A 15,110-nucleotide genomic window follows, 5' to 3' on the forward strand; every position below is an offset into this window, starting at 1 on the left:
ATAAGACGGCCCTGGTTATAAGACGACCCCCTCTTTTTCAAGACTCAAGTTTGGAAAAAAGACTTTTTGAACACCAAAATAATTTTTATACAGAAAATAATTACAGTACATCTGAAACAAATGATTATAACAATGTATTTGAGAGAAAAAGCATATTATTTTGCCTCATTCAAATCTTAATATCTGGGCATTTAAATATGTAAACTAAAGTGCAATCACATTCGGAAATGAAGGGCTTCTGGTTTTTGACATGTAAATAAACCAATCTATTGTGATAAAACAACAAAATTGCAATAACTGTATTAACCATCAAAGTGAAGTCTAACTGTAACTGTAGTCTTGAAACAAATCTGAATAGGGAAAAACATTGCAATAAAATAATGCAAACTGGTTAAACTTGAGAGTAGCTGAGATCTGTCATGACAGAACATCGCTTCAATGATATCTGGCACCAAATAGCCTCATGAATGGGTATAATGTCTAGACCGCGAATATAAGACGACCCCCTCTTTTTCAGTCTTATTTCAATGCAAAAAACACAGTGTTATATTCGGGCCAATACGGAATTTCCGTATCCTCTGTTGATTAGGTTTTAGCAAACATTCGCTGCCAGTCTCTTCCAGTCAAAATGGAATGGACATTAAGCGCCGTCAATCGCACGGAAACATGAGCATCCATAGTCAGGGCTCCTAGTTTAACTAAATTGGACGTCTATCATTGTCAATGGCAGGCGATAAGTCAAAGATTTGAGGTATGAGTAGACATAAATCCAGCTCTTAAGTTCTCTTAAGTAACTTGTTATTTTGAATATTCCACTCAATTTGTCAAGTTAATATTGTAAACTTCATTACATGAGTTGTGGGCAATATCATTTTCTGAGTTAACTGAACTTGAAATAATAGGTTGTGTGAACTTAGCCTTAACTTCATTCCCGAAGCCTTCAAAAGAACGTGCTATCATGTCGGCAGTCAGCCAGGCGAGTGATTAGCTCAGTTGTCATTGAATCTCGCTGCCACTGTACTGATTCAAGTTTGAACCCCGCTTCAAGAAATGTTTTCTTCAATATACTGTATTCACTTCAACTGAAGTCCAGTTTACTTAAAAAAGTTGAGTTAAAACCACTTAAAGGGCAGGTGAAGACCGTAACAGGGTACTGCACGAATGCTATTTTTAGACCGTGACGTCGCCATTATAACACGGAAGTGGGACATTATAGACACGCCCTCACATACAAACCATGTTATTTCTTCTTGTTTTCTCCGGTAATCTTTCAAAAAGAACATGCCAATCAAACACGGTTGCTATGGAACTTGTAGAAACGACTCTACACATTACAACTTATGAAGGATGTTTTATTCATACATTTCCCGGAACCAAAAACTCGGAGGAAAAAATGTGAAGAATGGATCAACTTGCGCGGACGTCCAAAAGACCAGTTTAATGCCAGCAAGGTGAAGCCATTCACATTTCATGTGCAGTAAACATGTTGGGGGCCATGGTCCTTCAGGGCCATGGTCCTTCAGAGGACGAGGAGGTGAGCCATTTTGATATTTTTTTACGCGGGCTGTCAAATTTATTGCGTTAACGGGCGGTAATTAATTTTCTCAATGAATCACTTTAAAATATTTGACACAATTAACGCATGGACTGAATGACCCATTCACGCGTTGCCTCAAACAGTTTACAATGACGCCGTTTTAGCACATTGAGAGCGATAAGGCAGAGAAATGCAAGTGGACACAGGTGTTCACTGGAACGTGCCTTTTATTGGCTTAAGCTTTGGCAGCCACTACTAACAATCATGGTTGCCCAACTTCCCATCATGCATTTGGGCGGAGCAAAAGATGATCTTTGTCTTAACACGCTTAATTGAACACAACACAGAATACATTGTATACCATTTGCAGCCACTACTGGCAGTCATGGTTGCCCAACTTTCCATCATGCATTTGGGCGGAGCCGGAGACGATCTTTTTCTTAACACGCCTAATTGAACACAACACAGAACATACTGCAATACCCTTTGCAGCCACCACTGAGAGTCATTGTTGCCCAACTTCCCATCATGCATTTGGGCGGAGCTGGAGACGTTCTTTTTCTTAACATTCGCCCAACTTCCCATCATACATTTGGGCGGAGCAGGACACGTTCTTTTTCTTAACACGCCTAAATGAACACAACGCAGAACACACTGCATACCATTTGCAGCCACCACTGACAGTCGTTGTTGCCGAACTTCCCATCATGCATTTGGGCAGAGCAGGGGGCGTTCTTTTTCTTAACACGCCCAATTGAACACAACGCAGAACATACTGTATACCATTTGCAGCCACCACTGACAGTCATGGTTGCCCAACTTCCCATCACGCATTTGGGCGGAGCATTCATTCATTTGCTGCCACCCTCCCAGTTCAAACAAATTGAATGTCTATGGGCGTCAGTGGCAGCTAATGCCAGGCAATGAGGTCATTTTGGGCCATTAAAGGTCATTTAACTGTTGATTTTCAGTTACCGTCTGTTGATTTTGGAGTATTTTATGGGTCACTTCCTGTTTATTTTGAATTACAGAACAAGAGGTGACCTGGGAATCACTCAAATGAATAGGCAGTGACTCGAACTCAACAGGAAATGACCTGCAAATGCCCTGAAATGAACAGCAAATGACCTGTAAATGCCCTGAAAATCGGACAGAATGACTGTGAATGCTCTGGTTTCAAATGAATGAACGTTCCCAGTAGGGGTGGGAACCTCTTGGTAACTCACCATACGATATGATATACGATACAAAGCCCACGATAACGATGATTTCACGATAGGTGATACAACAAATATCGATACATTGGACAGCAAATCATTCTACCAAACAACTAGTAAACAGGAAAACAAGCTATTTTCATCCTCCTGCTGTGAATTGGAATCAGTCTATCACAAGTAGACGTCCAATCCGTTTGAGCTGAGACCCCTACCACTTCAAACGAATTGGGCGCCAATGGTGGTCAAGCTGTAAGCGCCCCAACGATATATCGATTCTTGGCAGGAGTATATCGATAACCTTTTGGGATACAAAGTATCACGATATAACACCATTTACATTAATTGTCACAACTCTAATGAGCAGTGTAAACATCTGTCTTATAATGCCCTGAGATGGCCCCTCGACAAGAGCCACACAACAGCCAATCAATTGATGCACTGTAACCAAAACGATTAGATTCTGTTCATTCAATTTTATTATGACCTTACTGTAGTATTTTTTTAATGCTGTGTAGTTAGAGGGCAAGGTTGGATTGAATTAAATCATTAATCATTCATTTCACTTAATAGGAAATGATTTCAGGTACAAGTGTTTCGAGGATCCCTGAAGAAATCTCTAGATAATGCTCTACGAAAAAGCAAAACACATTATTATTATTATTTTTAAATGCCAGCCATTTGACTTCAGACTGAACCATGAACTGGCAGTTTGCGTTTAAAGCACATGGAAGAAATATTTACTCCATTATACTTAATGAGTGTAAATATGCGCAAAATGAGTGCAGGTCGATCAGAACATTGCATGATGACCATGTTTTTTTTCTTTAGTTTGAAGACCACTTCAAAATGTAAATAATGCCACTCCAGGGTCACGGAAACAGCGGAGCACCGGCGTTTACGGCGCAGCTATAAAAAGCGTGATTTGCCATCAATAAAAGATGTTAAGAAGCGAGCAGACAACTTGTACGCCTCTCAAGTGTTGCCTTTAAAGCGGCGCCTTCACAAGTGTACTACAAGAGAAATCTTTCACTTTTACAATAAAGACAGAGCCATCCGTGAGTTTAAAATTAGACCAGAAGTGTAGGTGCGTTAATCCACTTTGCCGTTGTGAAATATCGATCGTGCGTCCGAGGAAAATTCCATTCGAGAAGTCTAAAGCAGATTACGCGTCAAAGGGATTACATCATACAACTCATCTGTGTGACAATAATGCGTGAAAATGGCTTTGCACAAATCATGCTCATTTCTCTTCACGGTGCAAGACTACGGCCGCTGTAATGTCGCTTATTTTTTGTTGAAACTTAAAAGGTACTTTATTCCCAAAATTTTGCAAAAAAATGTGTTTTACTTGAAATAGTTATTTGTTCATGTGATGTACAGTAACTATGAAATCTGAGACTGCTGTGCCATATTTAAAGGGAATGAAAAGAGCCGCACTGATTGGAAGTGAAATCCTAATCCTTTTTGAGCTCTCATTTAAAGACAATAAAATTTAATTCAATCAATCAATCCATCAAACAATCAAATTTAGAGTGTAATTCGGGGTCGTAACCAGAGTGCACTTCTGTTTTTTATTATTTTGTTTTTGTGAACATTTTATTAATTTATAACTTTATTTATAAATACAAATACAGGGTGAGGCAGAGCAACTTGCTTATTTAAGTGTGGCGCCCTGAAGCGATGGTTGCTCTGAGAATGGTAAGGATGGACTTATTTGAGAGGGTGGGGCTTAAAGTTTGGTTTTTAACGTGCATTATTTATTTTGTGTTTATTTTTCAGGAACCCCAGTGAGCGTCATGGAGTGGACGGAGTTGGAACGCGCTTTCGCTGTTGAGGCATTTTTTTCAAGCGGTCGCTCAATCATCGCAATGCAACATGCATTCCGTAGATGTTTCAATATTGCCTCCTGTGGTCATGTTCCTGGCCGGCAGTCGATTGTTTCATGGGTAAAAAACTTTAGGGAAATGAGTGATGTAAAGAAAAAGAAACCTGGCCTCCCACGAACAGCAAGGACACCCAAAACATCGACGCGGTGAGACAATCTGTTTTGTGATCTGTGATCCCGCATCTGCTCTTGGGTTGTCTGCTCATTCTGTGAGAGGAATCCTCCATGAAGAATTGAAATTTCATCCCTACAATTTAGCTATGCTGCAGGAACTTAAGTCACACAATTTTAATGCTCGTAAAAAATGCATGTGAGGCGCTTTGGGAGGCCAGGTTTCTTTTTCGTTACATCACCCGATTCCCTGAAGTTTTTTACCCATGAAACAATCGACTGCCAGCCAGGAACATGACCACAATAATATTGAAATGTCTACAGAATGCATGTTGCCTTGCAACGATTGAGCGACCGCTTGAAAAAAAATTCCTCAACAGCGAAAGCATGTTCCAACTTCGTACACACCATGATGCTCACTACGGTTTCTGAAAAATAAACACAAGATAAATAATGCACGTTGAGAACTAAACTTTAAGCCCCACCCTCTGAAATAAGTCCATCCCTACCATCTTCAGAGCAACCATTGTTTCAGGGCGCCAAATTTAAATAAGTAAGTTGCTCTGCCCCAAGCTGTATATAAAAATAACGATTAATAATCCCCAAAAACAAAATTACAGTTCAAAATTACATATCTGGATAGCACATTTTAGGCCATGTAGGTCACACTTTTATACCGAATGTTAATATTGTGGCCTACATGATCCAAAATTCGATGTCCACAAATGTTGACGCCAGGTATTTATAAGATTTAAAAAAAAAAAAATTGTTAGTCACTTGCCCTATGAAGGGATAAGTCTGTTTGTACTCTGACAAATTGAGAAAAGTACATATTATATACAAATATATACGAATTTTGAGTATTTACTCTAGTCCCATTATAACTTTCTTTTTCCTTATAATGATTTGACTTTAGTCTTGAAAAATTCTATATTTGTTACCCCGCATTAAGTTCATATTCTTGTAAAATTAACACTATTCTCAGAAAATAACGTGATCAATATTTTTGTTAAATTTGGACCACAGTGAGGTAGTGGCATAACTTGCTTCTTATTGTTGGACTTCCTGTTTTTTTTTTTTTTTTCTAGTCAAATTTGCACCCTGCAAGACTTCCTGCTGCGATCTCCTTTCGGACAAAATGGTGTGTTTTTTTTCTTCTGTTTCCGTATTTTACCATTTCTAAAGTAGTGCGACATTCATTTTTGCAGTGTCACGGTGGACTCAAGGCAGGAGCTGGTACTTTTACTTGTCTTAATTAAGGCCACTTTAAACTTGAGATTTCTGACATTCAGCAAAATGTCATCCAAGGTTTTGTTTTTGTGCAAGTTTCTCCAAACTCTCAGCATAGGCTCAACTTTATAGCTGCCGTATGATGACTTTATTCTTTATGAACTGCCTGTTTTTCACTCATAATCAGACATCTTTTTCCCATAAAAGGGTGAGAGTTTATTTCTGGTCAAATGTTGACAATTTAAATTTGAATACTGTACTTGGACTTAATTCGAATGAATATTTTTCATCAAAACATTCTAATTTTTAATCTTTTAAATTTGGCATTTTTCTCTAGTATCATTTAAAATTCATTTTGAAATACAGTATTATGTCTTCTTTCTCATAAATTTTCCAATTCTCCCCTATCAATATTTACTATTTATTCTTGTAATAATAATATTGCAGCGGATGATGTGCGTGAGTCTGCGGCGGCGAATCGAGTCAGTGTGTCATGTGTTGGCCGCTCGTACAGTGGGGCAAATAAGTATTTAGTCAACCACCAATTGTGCAAGTTCTCCTACTTGAAAAGATTAGAGAGGCCTGTAATTGTCAACATGGGTAAACCTCAACCATGAGAGACAGAATGTGGGGAAAAAAACAGAAAATCACATTGTTTGATTTTTAAATAATTTATTTCCAAATTAGAGTGGAAAATAAGTATTTGGTCACCTACAAACAAGCAAGATTTCTGGCTGTCAAAGAGGTCTAACTTCTTCTAAAGAGGTCTAACGAGGCTCCACTCGTTACCTGTATTAATGGCACCTGTTTTAACTCAATATCGGTACAAAAGACACCTGTCCACAACCTCAGTCAGTCATACTCCAAACTCCACTATGGCCAAGACCAAAGAGCTGTCGAAGGACACCAGAGACAAAATTGTAGACCTGCACTAGGCTAGGAAAACTGAATCTGCAATAGGTAAAACGTTTGGTGTAAAGAAATCAACTGTGGGAGCAATTATTAGAAAATGGAAGACATACAAGACCACTGATAATCTCCCTCAATCTTGGGCTCCATGCAAGATCTCACCCCGTGGCGTCAAAATGATAACAAGAACGGTGAGCAAAAATCCCAGAACCACACAGGGGGGCCTATTGAATGACCTACAAAGAGCTGGGACCACAGTAACAAAGTCTACTATCAGTAACACAATGCGCCGCCAGGGACTCAAATCCTGCACTGCCAGACGTGTCCCCCTGGTGAAGCCAGTACACGTCCAGGTCCGTTAGAGAGCATTTGGACGATCCAGAAGAGGACTGGGAGAATGTGTTATGATCAGATAAAACCAAAATAGAACTTTTTGGTAGAAATGCAGGTTCTCGTGTTTGGAGGAGAAAGAATACTGAATTGCATCCGAAGACCACCATACCCACTGTGAAGCATGGGAGTGGAAACATCATGGTTTGGGGCTGTTTTTCTGCAAAGGGACCAGGACGACTGATCTGCGTAAAGGAAAGAATGAATGGGGCCATGTATCGAGAGATTTTGAGTGAAAATCTCCTTCCATCAGCAAGGGCATTGAAGAATAGACGTGGCTGGGTCTTTCAGCATGACAATGATCTCAAACACACAGCCAGGGCAACAAAGGAGTGACTTCGTTAGAAGCATTTCAAGGTCCTGGAGTGGCCTAGCCAGTCTTCAGATGTCAACCCCAAAGAAAATCTGTGGAGGGAGTTGAAAGTCCGTGTTGCCCAATGACCCAAAGCCCCAAAACATCACTGCTCTAGAGGAGATCTACATGGGGGAATGGGCCAAAATACCAGCAACAGTGTGTGAAAAGCTTGTGAAGAGTTACAGAAACGTTTGGCCTCCGTTATTGCCAACAAAGGGTACATAACAAAGTATTGAGATTAACTTTTGGTATTGACCAAATACCTATTTTCATCCATGATTTGCAAATAAATTCTTTAAAAAAAATCAAACAATGTGATGTTCTGTTTTTTTTTTTCCACATTCTGTCTCTCATGGTTGACGTTTACCTATGTTGACAATTACAGGCCTCTCTAATATTTTCAAGTGGGAAAACTTGCGCAATTAGTGGTTAACTAAATACTTATTTGCCCCACTGTATCTCTAGTCTCTTAGACCCAGAAAAAGCGCATTAAAGAGTTCCCTTCCGTAACACAACAACCTCCATGTTAGTTCCATGGGTGAATTGTGTAGAGAGGATGTAGTGGTCACTACACAGGGTCCCCCAGAATTCATCCACATAGGACACCAGGCGTAACCCAACTGTACGGTATGACCGAGCTGACGCCCGGGGCACCAGGTGGAAGACGACCGAACGGGACGATCGGAAGGACAGCAGGAATGCCATGCATGGGACGAATGAATGGGAAAATCGGGAGGATGGCCAGAATGCCATGCGTGGGATGACCGGGTGGACGTCCTGGAGGAGGAGTGTGTCGTGCATCACCGCCCAGGCATGACCAAAGAAGGCGGTATTTGTTGCCCACCTGAGCCCAGGGACTGGGGCGACTGGTGGAACGAACTAAGTCGACCGGTCGTAGCAGTAGCGAAGGAAGCACCAAAACCATAGTCGAAGCAATATCCTCATTGTCTAAAAACAGTGAAACAGGAGAGACGTCGGTGGCGGCGTTCACAGGCTCTGGCAGAGGAGCAAGACAGGAGACTTCCGGAGGCACTCGCACAGGATCGACATCAGCAGTGGCCAGAGACACAGCAGCGGCGGCAAGTAGGCCAGGAACAAATGTGGAGAAGGCCAGGAATAGATGCAATGTGGTTGTCCAGTAGTGCCGGAGCTGAAGCGAGCAGGAGTGCCGCTGAAGGCGAGACAGTAACGTCGGCGTTGGTAAGCTCCAGAACTGAAGTGAGCTGTGGTGGCGCAGGCACTGGGTCGGGAGCATGACTGCCAGGCACCGGGGCGGAACGTCACCGGGAACCTCGGGCAGTTGGGCTTCCGTGACGGGCACCTCGGGCATCTTTGAAGTGAATGCGTACAACGGTTCAAAGAGCCTGAGAAGGTGCACCTTGTGCTCCATATATTTGACCTCCTTCGACGTAAAGACAACGAAGCGCTGAGCTTTGACTGCCGCTGAGTACCCGAGCGCAGACACCACGTGGTAGAAGCGCGTGGAATCACCAGAAATACCACGGACTTCCGCGCCTGCAAACTACGCGGCCGCAGCAGACTCAGAAAATATCACCAGCTCGAGAAAGCCAATGTCCGCCATTTCGTACAAAGTTCTTACTAAGTCTCGGAGACTTTGGCGAGGTAAACGTCGGGGTCACCACTGTAGCGAATGAGGTGCGTGAGCCTGTGGTGGCGAATCGAGTCGGTGTGTTGCATATCGAACGCTTGTGAGTGTAGTCTCTCGAGCCAGGAAACCGCTCGTCAAAGTGTTCCCCTCCGGAACACAATATCCCCCACATTAGTTACTTGGGTGTATTATGTAGAGAGGATACAGTGGTCAATATCAATATGCTAAAAGTTGGAAGTTTGGAATATTTTCTCATATTAAAATAAGTTTAGTTTAAAGCAAGTTTAAGTCATGATATTATGAATACATTTTGGGGATTTTTTTGCATTCCAAATATTTCACATTCAAATGGTACAACTGTGACAATAATGTGACAAATTGTTTTCTAACGTTCATTTGCCAGTTCTTCTTCATCCTGGGGTTCCACTCACATCTCCTTTTATAAACATCTGTCCTCACGCGGTTTACAATGGCTACGCCTGGTCACCGTGGAGGCTATTTGCTGTTGAGCTGTCAATCAAACTGGGGCTTTGAGGAGACGGGGAATGTAAATTACATGTCGTCGGTTAGAACGTTGACAGGGGCTGGTTGCGGGTGAGTTACGAGCCAGGGGGGAAACCGCCGTGTAATTAATGCTGGGCTTTTTGGTGAATTAATACAAACAACAAAGCGGCATGCGAGGAAAAAAAGTCATCGTTTTCCGAGGTTATTTGATGTGGCTCGTCAGCATGGCTAAATTAATAACACTTTGGAATATATTTAGCCCGAATTAATGATGACTTTGACCACACAACAAAGTTTTTTTTTCATTTGTGCATGTTTTTAAAGCCTGTCTCACTGTTGTACTGTTCTTAGTTCGTATTCCAAAACCGTGCTCGTTAGCTTTTAAATTGTTGTCTAAACCAGGGGTCTCAAACTCAATTTATCGAGAGCCAGTGGATATAGAGCCAGGGTGAATCATGGCAGCGTCAAGGATTCCCCAAAAAAGGGACTCATGTTGCTAATTCACTCGTGCTAGCTTGTTGGTATTAGCACCAAAAGTTATCATAAACTTGAGCTACAGTTATGTTCAGCCAGACGAGGTATAAAAAGTGAAAACCAAACCACACAAAATTCACAGGGCTAAGTATGCTCATGCCACACTTTTTTAAAAAGTTTTTTTATGGTCATTTTTAAGAATGTATTACGATTTAGTATACATGTGCAGTGGTACCTCTACATACAGTTGTGGTCAAAAGTTTACATACATTTGTGGAGAACATAATGTCATGGCTCTCTTGAGTTTCCAGTTATTTCTACAACTCAGATTTTTCTCCGATAGAGTGATTGGAACAGATACTTCTTTGTCACAAAAAACATTCATGAAGTTTGGTTCTTTTATGACTTTATTATGGGTTAACAGAAAAAGTGATCAAATCTGCTGCGTCAAAAATATACATACAGCAACACGAATTAGCAATTTTGGTGACTTAGAAAGTTGTGTCAGTGAAATGAGCTTCATAGCATGGCCTCTTAACTTCTGCAGGTCCCACGAGCAACAGTGCAAACAATTGTAAGTATAGAGTGCATGGCACTGTTTTGTCACTGCCACGATCAGGAAGAAAACGCAAGCTATCACCTGCTGCTGAGAGAAAATTGGTCAGGAGGGTGAAGATTCAACAGAGAATCACCAAAAAGCAGCTCTGCCAAGAATTAGAAGCTGCTGGAACACAGGTGTCAGTGTCCACAGTCAAGCGTGTTTTGCATCTCCAAGGACTGAGAGGCTGCCGTGCAAGAAGGAAGCCCTTACTCCAAAAGCGGCACCTTAAGGCTCGACTGAGTTTTGCTGCTGATCACATGGACAAAGATAAGACCTTCTGGAGGAAAGTTCTGTGGTCAGACGAAACAAAAATCGAGCTGTTTGGCCACAATGCCCAGCAATATGTTTGGAGGAGAAAAGGTGAGGCCTTTAACCCCAAGTACACCATGCCTACCGTCAAGCTCGGTGGTGGTAGTATTATACTGTGGGGCTGTTTTGCTGCCAATGGAACTAGTGCTTTACAGAGAGTAAATGGGATAATGAAGAAGGAGGATTACCTTCAAATTCTTCAAGCTAACCTGAAGTCATCAGCCCGAAGATTGGGTCTTGGGCGCAGTTGGGTGTTCCAACAGGACAATGACCCCAAACACACATCAAAAGTGGTAATGGAATGGCTAAATCAGGCTAGAATTAAGGTTTTCCAATGGCCTTCCCAAAGTCCTGACTTCAACCCCATTGAGAACTTGTGGACAATGCTGAAGAAACAAGTCCATGTCAGAAAGCCATCAAATTTAACTGAACTGCACCAATTCTGTCAAGAGGAGTGGTCAAAGATTCAACCAGAAGCTTGCCAGAAGCTTGTGGATGGCTACCAAAAGCGCCTAATTGAAGTGAAAATGGCCAAGGGATATGTTACCAAATATTAGCGCTGCTGTATGTATATTTTTGACCCAGCAGACTTGATCACGTTTTCTGTTCACCCATAATAAAGTCATAAAAGAACCAAACTTCATGAATGTTTTTTGTGACAAAGAAGTATCTGTTCCAATCACTCTATCGGAGAAAAATCAGAGTTGTAGAAATAACTGGAAACTCAAGAGAGCCATGACATTATGTTCTTCACAAGTGTATGTAAACTTTTGACCACAACTGTATGAATCTCTACATACGGAATTTTTTCGGTTACGACACGCCTCAACAGGTAAATGTTGCCTCTTCTTGAATTTCAGGATATGAAAGGCAACAATACAGTATGGGCTGCTACTTACAGTTCCCAAAGTTTACTGAATGTAAAACTGCTCTGCCATTTGTTATTGCCTAGCATCTTCCTGGCATCCAGTTGGCAGTGAGGGACCTCTACTGTATGTGTATGTGTGTATCCCAGCGTCCTCTTCATTCGCCTGTTCCGACAGCTTTACGTGAGTGTATTAACTTTTATTCACCATAGAACCGACGGAAGTGATGATTGATCATTAATAATTAAGAAAATGTCCATTGTTTTATTCTTTATTAATTGTTTTCTACATTATACACAACTCTCATCTTATGTTTATTGTGCAATAATCTAATTGTAACTTGTTTGGTAGATGTTTTGATGCATTTTTTCCTGCTCTATAAAAGATTTATGTCTGAATTTTGAGGGGGACTGGAACAGATTAGGGCATTTAGATGAAAAAATGCATCAGTACTTAGGAAGTTTTCAGTTTACGAAGCAACTTTTAGAACCGATTAATTTCGAAAGTAGAGGTACGACTATATATACAGTATACACACTGCTTGCCAAAACTATTGGCACCCCTGCAATTTTGTCAGATAATCCTTTTTCCCAGAAAATTATTGCAATTACAAATGCTTTGTAGTAATATCTTCCTTTATTTTGCTTGCAATGAAAAAACACAAAAGACAATGGGGGGAGAAATTTAAATCATTATCATTTTACGCAAAACTCCAAAAATGGGCCGGACTAAAGTATTGGCACCTTTTAAAAAAAATCATGTGATGCTTTTCTAATTTGTGTAATTAACGGCACCGGTTACTTACCTGTGACACATAACAGGTGGTGGCAATAACTAAGTCACACTTGCAGTCAGTTAAAATGGATTAAAGTTGACTCAACCTCTGTCCTGTGTCCTTGTGTGTACCACATTGAGCATGGAGAAAAGAAAGAAGACCAAAGAACTGTCTGAGGACTTGAGAAGCAAAATTGTGAGGAAGCGTGGGCAATCTCAAGGCTACAAGTCCATCTCCAAAGACATGAATGTTCCTGTGGTGGTGGTGGTGGTGGTGGTGTTATACCGTGCGCAGTGTCATCAATAAGTGTAAAGCCCATGACACTGTGGCTAACCTCCCTAGATGTGGATGGAAAAGAAAAACTGATAAGAGATTTCAACGAAAGATTGTGCGGATGGTGGATAAAGAACTTCGACTAACATCCAAAAAAGTTCAAGCTGTCCTGCAGTGTACAACAGTGTCAACCAGTACTGTCCGTCTGCGTCGGAATGAAAAGGGACTCTATGGTAGGATACCCAGGAAGACCCACTTCTGACCCAGAGACATAAAAAAGCCAGGCTCGAGTTTGCCAAAACTTACATGAGAAAGCCAGAAACGTTTTGGAAGAATGTTCTCTGGTCAGATGAGACAAAAGTAGAGCTTTTTGGGAAAAGGCATCAGCATAGAGTTTACAGGAGGGGGGGGGGGGGGGGGGGTTGAAGCCTTCAAAGAAAAGAACACGGTCCCCACAGTCAAACATGGCAGAGGTTCCCTGATGTTTTCGGGTTACTTTGCTGCCTCTGGCACTGGACTGCTTGACTGTGTGCATGGCAATATGAAATCTAAAGACTATCAACAAATTTTGCAGCATAATGTAGGGCCCAGTGTGAGAAAACTGGGTCTCCCTCAGAGGTCATGGGTCTTCCAGCAGGACAATGACCCAAAACACACTTCAAAAAGCACTATAAAAATTGTTTGAGAAAAAGCAGTGGAGGCTTCTAAAGTGGGCAGCAATGAGGCCAGACCTGAATCCCATAGAACACCTGTGGAGAGATCAGAAAATGGCACCCTTCAAACCTCAGAGACCTTGAGTAGTTGGCAAGAAGAATTGTCTAAAATTTCAGCAGAGCATTGTAAGAGAGTGCCAATACTTTTGTCCGGCCCACTTTTGGAGTTTTGTGTAAAATCATAATAATTTCATGTTTTTGAATTTTTTAAAAATATCTTTTGTGGTTTTTCATTGCAAGCAAAATAAATGAAGAAATTACGACCAAAGCATTTGTAATTGCAATCATTTTCTGAGAGAAATTGAGCATTATCTGACAGAATTGCTGGGGTGCCAACACTTTGGCTAGCACTGCATATATAGTGCCTTGCAAAAGTATTCGGCCCCCTTGAATCTTGCAACCTTTCGCCACATTTCAGGCTTCAAACATAAAGATCAACAATCAACAACAAGTGGGACACAATCGTGAAGTGGAACAACATTTATTGGATAATTTAAACTTTTTTAACAAATAAAAAACTGAAAAGTGGGGCGTGCAATATTATTCGGACCCTTTACTTTGAGTGCAGCAAACTCACTCCAGAAGTTCAGTGAGGATCTCTGAATGATCCAATGTTGTCCTAAATGACCGATGATGATAAATAGAATCCAAATGTGTGTAATCAAGTCTCCGTATAAACGCACCTGCTCTGTGGTAGTCTCAGGGTTCTGTTTAAAGTGCAGAGAGCATTATGAAAACCAAGGAACACACCAGGCAGGTCTGAGATACTGTTGTGGAGAAGTTTAAAGCCTGATTTGGATACAAAAAGATTTCCCAAGCTTTAAACATCTCAAGGAGCACTGTGCAAGCCATCATATAGAAATGGAAGGAGCATCAGACCACTGCAAATCTACCAAGACCCGGCCGTCCTTCCAAACTTTCTTCTCAAACAAGGAGAAAACTAATCAGAGATGCAGCCAAGAGGCCCATGATCACTCTGGATGAACTGCAGAGATCTACAGCTGAGGTGGGAGAGTCTGCCCATAGGACAACAATCAGTCGTAAACTGCACAAATCTGTCCTTTATGGAAGAGTGGCAAGAAGAAAGCCATTTCTCAGAGATATCCATAAAAAAGTCTCGTTTAAAGTTTGCCACAAGCCACCTGGGAGACACACCAAACATGTGGAAGAAGGTGCTCTGGTCAGATGAAACCAAAATTGAACTTTTTGGCCACAATGCAAAACGATATGTTTGGCGTAAAAGCAACACAGCTCATCACCCTGAACACACCATCCCCACTGTCAAACATGGTGGTGGCAGCATCATGGTTTGGGCCTGCTTTTCTTCAGCAGGGACAGGGAAGATGGTTAAA

The 15,110-nt window shown here is 41.4% G+C and overlaps 1 protein-coding gene across 1 annotated transcript in view; it reads right to left on the bottom strand.

The window, feature by feature from the left end:
- LOC130930659 (SLIT and NTRK-like protein 3) overlaps positions 1-15,110 on the bottom strand; it is a 69,011-nt gene that overhangs the window by 3,609 nt on the left and 50,292 nt on the right. The window lies entirely within an intron of this gene.

Source organism: Corythoichthys intestinalis, chromosome 15 (assembly GCF_030265065.1).
Source record: "Corythoichthys intestinalis isolate RoL2023-P3 chromosome 15, ASM3026506v1, whole genome shotgun sequence".
NCBI lineage: Eukaryota > Metazoa > Chordata > Actinopteri > Syngnathiformes > Syngnathidae > Corythoichthys > Corythoichthys intestinalis.